This window comes from Accipiter gentilis, chromosome 4 (assembly GCF_929443795.1).
Source record: "Accipiter gentilis chromosome 4, bAccGen1.1, whole genome shotgun sequence".
NCBI lineage: Eukaryota > Metazoa > Chordata > Aves > Accipitriformes > Accipitridae > Astur > Astur gentilis.
In genome coordinates, this window is record NC_064883.1 from 18,122,673 (window position 1) to 18,132,515 (window position 9,843).

Consider the following 9,843-nt stretch of genomic DNA (forward strand, 5'->3'; position numbering starts at 1 on the left):
CTGTAGACAGGTAAATGAATTCTGGTTTTCTTTGTATGAACTTACCAGGATGGATGCTGTATGGTGAATGCACACAACAATGGCAATTGCTGTAATGACTGCTTCCCTAGATAAAGTAATTTTACCTTATCTGCCACTGTTTTAATGCCAGATGCATAACAATTATTATTATTATCATCATACTAAGATTTCTACTGCAGAAATAAGAATCCTGGAAGTCCTGAGAATGGTGCAGGTGGAGAAAGGTAAGAGGTGGGGAGTCCAAAAACCATAAAACTGGAACTCAAGTTCCTATAATAGTATTTTTGCCATAGCTGGAGTGTCTCTGGAAAATACCACTATGTAATATCATTGGTCCAAAGACTATCTATAGTGAAATAGAAAAAACTGTCTGGAAATACATTTTTACTGCATCACAGCTGGAAACTATTTCTATTTTCTGTTTTATAGGTCAAACAAATATTATGTAAGCATTTTTTAATCAGGAGGGGAACACACACTGGATTAATTTTGAAAACTGGCTCTGCTGCTACAGGTGCAGAACTATACTGAAACAAAGAAGTGCTCAGAGCAGCAGTTCTGGCAATACCCTAAAGAGCAAATAGATTTTTATCATTACATATCACTTATTTTTAAGAACTGCCAGAATGAGTTACATCAAAAGCCTTTCTCCGAGAATCTCATCTTTAGTGGTGGCCAAAAGGGGATGCTAAAGGAGCAGGGCAGGGGGAGAGAAGGATCCTTTCCACAGAATGTTATTCAATCTGCTTGTAGTTTAAAGATTTCCTGGGCCATTAGTTGCATCCAGGTCATTGTGTTTAATAGGTATTAATACCACCCATCCTGCATAAATTTATCTAATATATCTTTAAACCTTTGGCCTCTAAAACAGCCTGTAGCAATAAGTTCCACAATTCCATTAGGTGTCATGTGAAAAGGTGTTTATATTTGTTCTTTACAAATTGCTCCTAGTTCCACTGTGTGCTTATTGTTCCTGCATTACAATAGTGAATAAACATTGTTTATTTGCTTCAGTTATGCCATTTATGTGCTCATAGATCTCTGTACAGTTGCCTACTTCATTTTTTCCTAAATCATTTACAGATCTGCATGAGGTAAGTTTTTACTTCTGGTAAAGGAGGAAGACAGACTTTTCCTTTGCTGTGTGTGTAGACATGGATTTGTCACCAGGAAAAGCCATAGTCTGTGAAACCCTGAGCCCCACATTCACTCAAAGGTGGGAGAAACAGCAAGATTCAGGGCTTTTGCCATTGTTTCCATTTGTAACATGCGGTACAGAAGCAGCTGCTTTTGAAGATTACACACAAAGGAATAAGGCAAGTGGACCCTGGGAATGACAAAATCATCTCAATTTGCAATGTACAGTCTGTCTGTAGAATCACCCAGTTTCATGATGTAGTTTAACTGCTAGTCTAGCCTACTGCTAGTCTAAAAAATTAACATAAAGTAGCCATATCACATTAGGAGCACAATAACAACACAGTCAAACAAGTTCTATAATGTGTTGTACCTTTAACTGAAACTTCTTCCAAGAGCAAAAAATGGCTGCAGATATTTATTGGACTGAATCGTTAAAATAAATATAGCAAAGGATTCTTAAAACCTATATAAAGTCTCCATCCAATCCTGGAAGACACTATTTTTTCCCCTATTTTCTTTTACCTATCATGTAGGAAATATAGTTGACTGGTTCTAAGAAATCTCTCTCTCTCTGTGTCTTTTTTTTTTTTTTTTTTAAATTAATTTATTTTTATTGTCCTATTCCACTGACTTCCTCTGTGATGTTGAGTACCCCACATAACAGTATGTCCTTTCATCTTGGTTTTTCCCAGATGGCTAACACTTCAAAGGTATGCAGTTTGGAAACGCTTTACTATCTACATATGAAGTACAATTTACATCTAAAAATATAAAATGTGTTTTGTTCTGAAATGTAGAAGATATGAGGTTTGTCTTGTTTTGGCCCAATAGGATAGCATTACCTAGTTTTTTGCTAGTATGGTAGCTTCCTAAAACACTATGGTTAGACTGATAAAAGATGAAATTTGGGACTAGTATCCCTGCCCCCCCCCCCCCCTCCCCCCCAATTTAGATGTCTAGTTTGTCTGGAACTGGTCCTCTGGGTAGGCATGGCCTTGTGCTCCTTGCTATACTTACTGTGCATTTCACATTCAAATCTCACCTCAGAAAACAGAAAACAGGCCTGGTGAGAAGGACTGTAAATTTAGGCCTCCTGCTATCAACCTACTAATGGTCTGCTCCAAGCAGCAGGACGGAGCAATGGTCCCTCCTGCCCACAGCCCGCCTGGCCTGGCTGGCCCGGAGCTCCTGGCTGCTTTGTGGCTCAGGTGGAAGAGCGTGGGGCATGAATTCCCTCACTCTGCATTCACTGTTGTTTGGGACCATGCCTCTTGGGGATGTTGCATTACTCCAGCATGGAGTGTATTCAGCTCTATGGCTATTACAAAAACCTCGTTTACCATGTCAGATGAGACCTGTTTTCCAGTGACCATGACTCTTTCAAGGCCTTTAGGCAGATTTTTCCATAAATACAGGGAGCTTTGGGCAGGAGGCATAAGTATAACTGCCCAAACTCAACATTTTCAGAGCATGCACAAGAAAACATATTTAAAGGAACAAGAGAATTTTCAAGACATGACTGAAGCCCAGTGAATTTACACAACTCAGAACTGAACAGGTCTGGAAAGGAGACAGACCGCAAAAACCATCTGTCATGCCGCTAAGTTTTGGTGCCCACCTTGTAGCTGAAGGGAGACTTAGGTAGACTATATCTCATAGGGAAGTTCATTTATACAATGTCACACTCTTCCAACAAAGACAGCCACAAAACAGAGCTGTGGAATAATTCAGTGTTAAATCAGTTAAGTAGCACTATAAATTTAACAAGGCAACTGCAACGCTGTTGACAATTGCAAGCCTCTATCTAGATAATTAATGGTTATACCACCAATGCAATTAAAGATACAAATAACTTGCATTAAAATTGAGTATGAAGACAGGTTTTTAACAATCGTTTAAATAATTGCTACTCTTGGATCATTATTGGTATTAGATATACTAAAACACTTAATGCAAGTAAAATATTAAGAGATCAGTTGTTAGAAAACATAGGTAGTGGCTGGAGAATGTCCTGTCCTGTCTCAGATACTTTGCTTCAGAAATAGAGGTAATGTGTCTTTCAAAGAGGTTTTAAACTTCTGCAGTAGTGGGTTATCAAGTGTGCTTGGGCCAACACAGAAACGTTCATCTTTGAAACATAAGGCTTTGGAGACCTGGTAAAATGGATACAAGACATTTTAATAATGGACATATAACAGAAGTAGAAGATTATTTTGTTCTTCCCTTTGGATAAAACCTGTGTCATTGAATTAATGTAAGTAAATTTTTGAGAATAAAAAATACTGAAAGATATTATTAATAAATGTATCTCTTCACACATTAAATTCTTTAATATATAGAAAAAGTGATTATTTTTTCTGTATTTTGAATACTTCCAGTTAAAAAGGAACCTATAATAGAAAAATCAAATTAATTCCTCAGTCTGTTTTTCCATATTTAATAAACACTGATAAAGGCACAATAAAGAAGAGCTTTATCAAAAGCTTGCAATGGGGAAGACACGTTCTAAAACATAAAAGCACACTATAACCTAAAAGTAGCTGCAGTTAATCAAGTGTGCAATATGAGGCCAATATTCTGTACTCAGGCAGCAACATATATTTACAGTGTTTACTTCTTGATAATGTTGTAGAATAAGTAAAAAAGGGCCAGACATTCAGACATCTGAATTTTAACTGAACCCAGATTTATTTCTGCTTTAACTTTGAAGGCCTGAAACTCATTTTAATCTAAGTGATATTTGTTGTTATCACTAAACAAATCAGATTTGATTTTCTTGTTACAAATACAAACTTATCTCTCTCACAGGGTTGTCTGTAAATTAAAGAAAAAGATATGTTTAAAGCTGTTGGGCCAAACTGAAGGAATTTTAAACAGGCAAACACAAACTACCTTGTGAATCTTCCAGGTTGTTTCTTTATGCTTTCGCCATTTTAAAATAAGAATTTGAACTTGTCACTGTTCATTCTGTAAATAACAAAATAATATTCCTTACAGTTTTTTAGAGAGAAAACATAATTCATATGCAATCAGTTAAGAGAGATTTCACTAACTTATTCAAGATGTCATGTATAATGTTCTTAAAATGAATTGCCAACACAAACTTTTTCTATTAAAATAAACCTCTGGGATCTTAGGTTGTTGAAACTTTCTGTATTATGATCAGTAAAGCCTTGTCTAGAAAGCATACACAATTTAACTTTGAGTTCATTTAATTTCTAAAGTGTCTCTAGGAAAGAGTTTCTTCCAATTATCTAAAAGACAAAAATGGCAAATAAAGTACTGAGGGAGATGTTTCACTGAGAAGGGGTTGGCTTTGAATCATCTCTGCACTTCATTATCCTCCAATCAAGCAATCAAATTTCTTCACCTCTGGAATTCACATTCTGCTGATTATCACTTATGTACTTTAATTGGTTACACTGTAATTTCTGGCTAGACTCTTATGAACAAAAGGACTGTTACTGATGGCTTATTCACAGTTTTAGTCCCCTTTTTGTAGTTGGCTAACAGATTCCCTCCAGATTTCTCTATCATCACCTACACAGCTCTCCCACTGGCTATAAAATACTGCAGCAGCTTGTAGGTAATTGATCAGACAAGTGAACTGTAAAATATTCATTTTCTACTTCAACAGCTAGATAAATCTCTTGGGAAGTGGATGAAAATATTGCTTATGCACATCAGGGTCGGTGTAGTAATAGCAAGGTTGCTGATAAGCAGGGGTCTGCTACAGAGTTAATGCTTAATTCTGTTCCACGCCAGAGATGGGAAAGTATGCGGTCTCCCTTTGCCTGCAGCTAGGAGTCTCATTACATACTGAACCTGAGGCATCAACACCAATGCACCAGTTATGGTGCTTCAGGGATGGTGCTTCCCGTTTTAATTAATCGGGTTCATCTCGGTGTAACATGCCAAAGAACAAATTAACACTTAGTTACTGTAACCAACATGCTAAATACCAAAATATTAATGAACAGGAAAGCAGGAATTAAAAGGGACTGACAGAAGAGGGAAAGGAGAGGTAAAACCTGCTTTTTTTCTTTGCATCAACAGTAATCTTTACAATCTCACTTCCTAAGGTTTTTGCACTAAGTTTTCAAATACCAGTCCAGGTGTTTTAATTGAAAATGTTTAAAAGCAAACTGCATACAGACTTGTAGAGCAACAGCAGAAGATAGTGAATTCTTTTCATCTTTATCTTGCTGGGTTGCCATAGTAAGAGAATCTGAAGGGAATTAGCAATAGCTTTGTTTCTGACTCATGTTAAATGCATATTAGGCAACCTTACTCAAGCCCAAACTATACTAATCAGAAAATACATACAATCCTTCCACCTGCTTTCTTGTCACACAAGAAGGAAAAAGCTGAGCTTTAAGTAAGTACTGGAATATTAACAGCGGGTTTTTTCGCAGCGGTTTGTTTTTGAAGCAGCAGAGAACATACGTTTGTTTCCCATGTCCTTGGGAGTGTGGTGTCAGTCAGCTTAAGTGTGGTGTCAGTCAGCTTAAGACGAGGCATTTGAAATAAAAAATAGTCAATACTATGTATGCCACAGTAGTTGTGACCAGCTGGGGAAGACAAATGGAACAGTACAATTTTACAGTGGAAAAGCAAGGTGCCGCAGCACCTACTGTAGAGATGTTGACAAGTAAATCAGCCTTCCTTGGATCAGAATAGTCATTTGCTTTAAGAACAGAAGAAAGGTCCACATTTCTTTCCATATCAGCTAACTTCTGACAATTTAAATGTAGTGCCAGAGAAAACGATGGTAATAAATTGGTCAATCAGAAGATTTGGACAGCTTGCTAACACCAGAGGCATTAGCCAAATTTACTTTTTTTTTCCCATTATACTAGTAAATAGACTTGTTCACACATAATCATGGTTTTGAGGTGAAACCCCCAGGCTGGAATCAGCTCCATTAGAAATGCATGCCATGGTATTCAAGGACTCTCTCAGGTATTGTCTAGTCACTTGACAACCCAAATATGCTGAAATGTATTCCATCACCCCCACAGACAAGGCAGGCTGTAGGTCTTCTGCAGACAATGAGATTCAGATTTTTTGTATGCTTGCTGTATTTTTTGATGTAACTGAAGCAAATCACTTCTTTAATAAATATTCTGAAAACCATATTCTGGGTTTCTAGTATCCCAGGTGCAGAGTGTTATATCTCATATTTTTTCTGAAAAAGACTGGTGAAGATGGAAGTATCTATTTATAATGAGAAAACTATTCAAAACAAAGAAACATTAGAAAGCAATACAAAGCAAAGATATACAAAGGAAAACAAATACTGGAAATAGTATACAGTTCCCCTTTGTGGTCCTCCACACAATAAATCCTGCTATTTTAGCACTTCCTAAATTCTCACTCAGTTAAAAGGATAATTAAAAACAAAAATAAAGTTCTGTTAGTAATGAGGTCATAATGAAGTCTACCATGAAAATCAGGTGTCTGTTTAATAACTGTGTGTAACCTTTGCTCTTTGAATGCCATTTGTGGTGATGGTAATGTGTTTAAAGGGAAATAGATGGATCGGAAACTGCCTTTTCTATCTAGGATTTAAACCACATCATTTCCTGACATATATGTAATATATGTAAAAAACCACTTTCCCTTCCCTCCCCTTCCCTTCCCTTCCCTTCCCTTCCCTTCCCTTCCCTTCCCTTCCCTTCCCTTCCCTGATAATAGCTTTTGTCTTTATTTGAATAAGAAAATATTTTGTTATCCATTTCTGTCCTTGCTTTCCCCTCCAAGTTTCTATTCACACTTCACTAAGCTGCACAAATTTTGTTTTGGTAGGTTCCTATACAACTCTTTATTATGAGCTGCTCATCTCTGAGAATAGGAATGTCTTTGTTTTCATTGTCCATCTTTACATGATTTTATAATTTCCTTTTTAAATCCAGCTAGCTATTGAAATAAGTAGCAGCCTAGATAAGCATGTACTGTATTTTACAGTTTTCACCCAGTATTAAAGTCATCTGCTTTCCATGAAGTTTTGTGAATGACCAACTCTCCTTTATGGGTCAGAGCTGCTTGGAAACATTCAAGCACTACTGAGCCTTAATCACCCTGGGTACTTTTCAATCACCTTTATGTTGAGCTCATCTCTCTTTTTCTATCTGTATGACACATAAAATGTATTTAGTCTTCAAGTTGAATTTTTTTTTTTAATAAATTCTGTATTGCTGAGAAGCATGAAGAGGACACTGAGCTATACTCCTATGGAGAAGCTACCAGAGGGAAGATGTCCAAATGTTTGATGCTGTCCCCCAAGCTTAGGGCATTTAGCAGAGCACTGTTGGTGGGTTGGAAAAGAGTTGAATGTTAAGAAAAGGACAAAGGTTGTAGAGGCTCTAACACAAAAAGAAAAACCGGCAGGAAAAAACAGGAGTGAGATCAGGGCTAGAGTTAAAGAGGAGAGAAGAAAGGGGAGAAAGTGTGAAAGAAGAAGGGGAAACAAACACAGGGAAAGACATAGGCAAGGCAACACAGTTCTCTTTCCTCTTTCTTTGCCCTTTAATTGCAGGTTTCACTGATTGTTTTCTTCCACTTAACTAGGATGAGTTCCTTACTATAAGTAAGGATTATATTAAAAAGAAATAATTTTTTAACAGAAATTCACCAGACTACAACCACACTGTCATCGTCTACTTTGAAGTCACTGTACTATCCTAGCTGCTTATTCCTTTTTTATTAAAAAAATTCTTCATGCATCTGTGAATCTGCTCCAAAACACTATTGCCCCAGCCCAAGCACCTTGGTACTTACAGCAGCCTAAGTTCAAGAATGTTCTATAAAGTAGGCATAGTCCTTAGAGTAGTTATTTTAACAATGTATTTGGTTTACATCGCAAGCTTTTGATAGCAGGGGGGGCTGCAGGGGTGGCTTCTGTGAGGAGATACCAGAAGTTGCCCCCATGTCAGACAGAGCTAGTTCCAGCTGGCTCCAAGACAAACCCACTGCTGGCCAAAGCTGACCCAATGAGCAATGTTGGTAGTACCTCTGGGATAACATATTTAAGAAAGAGTAAAAAAACTGTGCAGCACCTGTGAGAGAGGAGTGATAATATGTGAGAGAAAAAACTCTGCAGACACCAAGGTCAGTGAAGAAGGAGGGGAGGAGATGCTCCAGGCGCCGGAGCAGAGATTCCCCTGCAGCCCATGGGGAAGACCCTGGTGAGGCAGGCTGTCCCCCTGCAGCCCAGGGAGGTCCACATGGAGCAGATATCCACCTGCAGCCCAAGGAGGACCCCACGCTGGAGCAGGTGAATGAGCCCAAAGGAAGCTGTGACCCTGTGGGAAGCCCGTGCTGGAGCAGGCTCCTGGCAGGACTTGTGGCCCCACGGGGGACCCACACTGGAGCAGTCTGCACCTGAAGGACTGCACCCCATGGAAGGGACCCACACTGGAGCAGTTCGTGAAGAACTGTAGCCCATGGGAAGGACCCATGTTGAAGAAGTTGATGAAGGACTGTATCCTGGGGGGTGGGATCGCACACTGGAGCAGGGGAAGAGCACGGGAGGAAGGAGCAGCAGAGCCAAAGCGTTATGACCTGATCACAGTTACCATTTCCTGTCCCCCTGCACTGCTCAGGGGAGGACGTAGAGAAACTGGGAGTGAAGTTGAACCTGGGAAGAAGGGAGGGGTGAGAGGAAGGAGTTTTAAGTTTTTGTTCTTATTCTCACTGTCCTACTCTATTACAATTAATTGGCAATAAATTAAATTATTTTCCCCAAGTCAAGTCTGTTTTGCCCATGATAGTAATTTGTAAGTGATCTCTCTGTCCTTACTTTGACCCATGAGCTTTTCATCGTATTTTCTCCCCCTGAGCTGCTGAGAAGGGAGAATGATAAGAGTGGCTTTTTGGGAACCTGGTGGCCAGCCAAGGTCAACCCATCACAAACAGGCAGCCATCAATGATGCTTGTTCCACAGCTTGAGGTGTAAGAAATTATGGATGGATTTATTTTTTTTTTTTAAAGAAGTAAGATAAAATGGTGATAATTCTACAAAAAAAAGCAATTTTGTTTCCATACAAACAACAAGAGACTTGTTTCCATACAGCCCTTCCATTCTGGGGAATAGAGATGCAGACCTGTCACTTCCCAGGAAATGCCCTAGTTCACTAGACATATACTGTACTGGCTGGAGTGGGAGGAACAGCCCTGATGGCAGGCTGCACTGCAGTGCTTAGGGCTTGCAAATGGGAGGGTTGAGTATTCTGATCCTTGTCTCAAAGAATGTGTTTTGTATTTTACATTTGATAGCGGCTGGAGAGAAGAATGTAATCTCATGAATAGACAACTTTGTGTGCAATACAGATATTGTCCCAGAGGAAGAAAAGCTGTATTTCCTGCTTAACAGGTAAGTGCTCTAAGCTGTAGGCCATTATAGAAGATGACCTGCAAGTCCCAGATCCCATGTCTTAAAGGAAACAGAGAAATAGAAGTTACATTCCCTTTCTCTGAGTAAGTATCATGCTTTTCTCTGTGTAACTAATGGTGAGTTTAACACCATTTTCTGTAGGGTATTACAGTCTAAATATTTGCAGCAATATTTCAATTGGAAAGAATACTAAAACCTCACAAATAACACATATAAATCTTAGTATACCTTGTATACATCTACAAGAAGAAGAAAGAGAGCTGTCTTACTGTTTGAACATCCTTCTA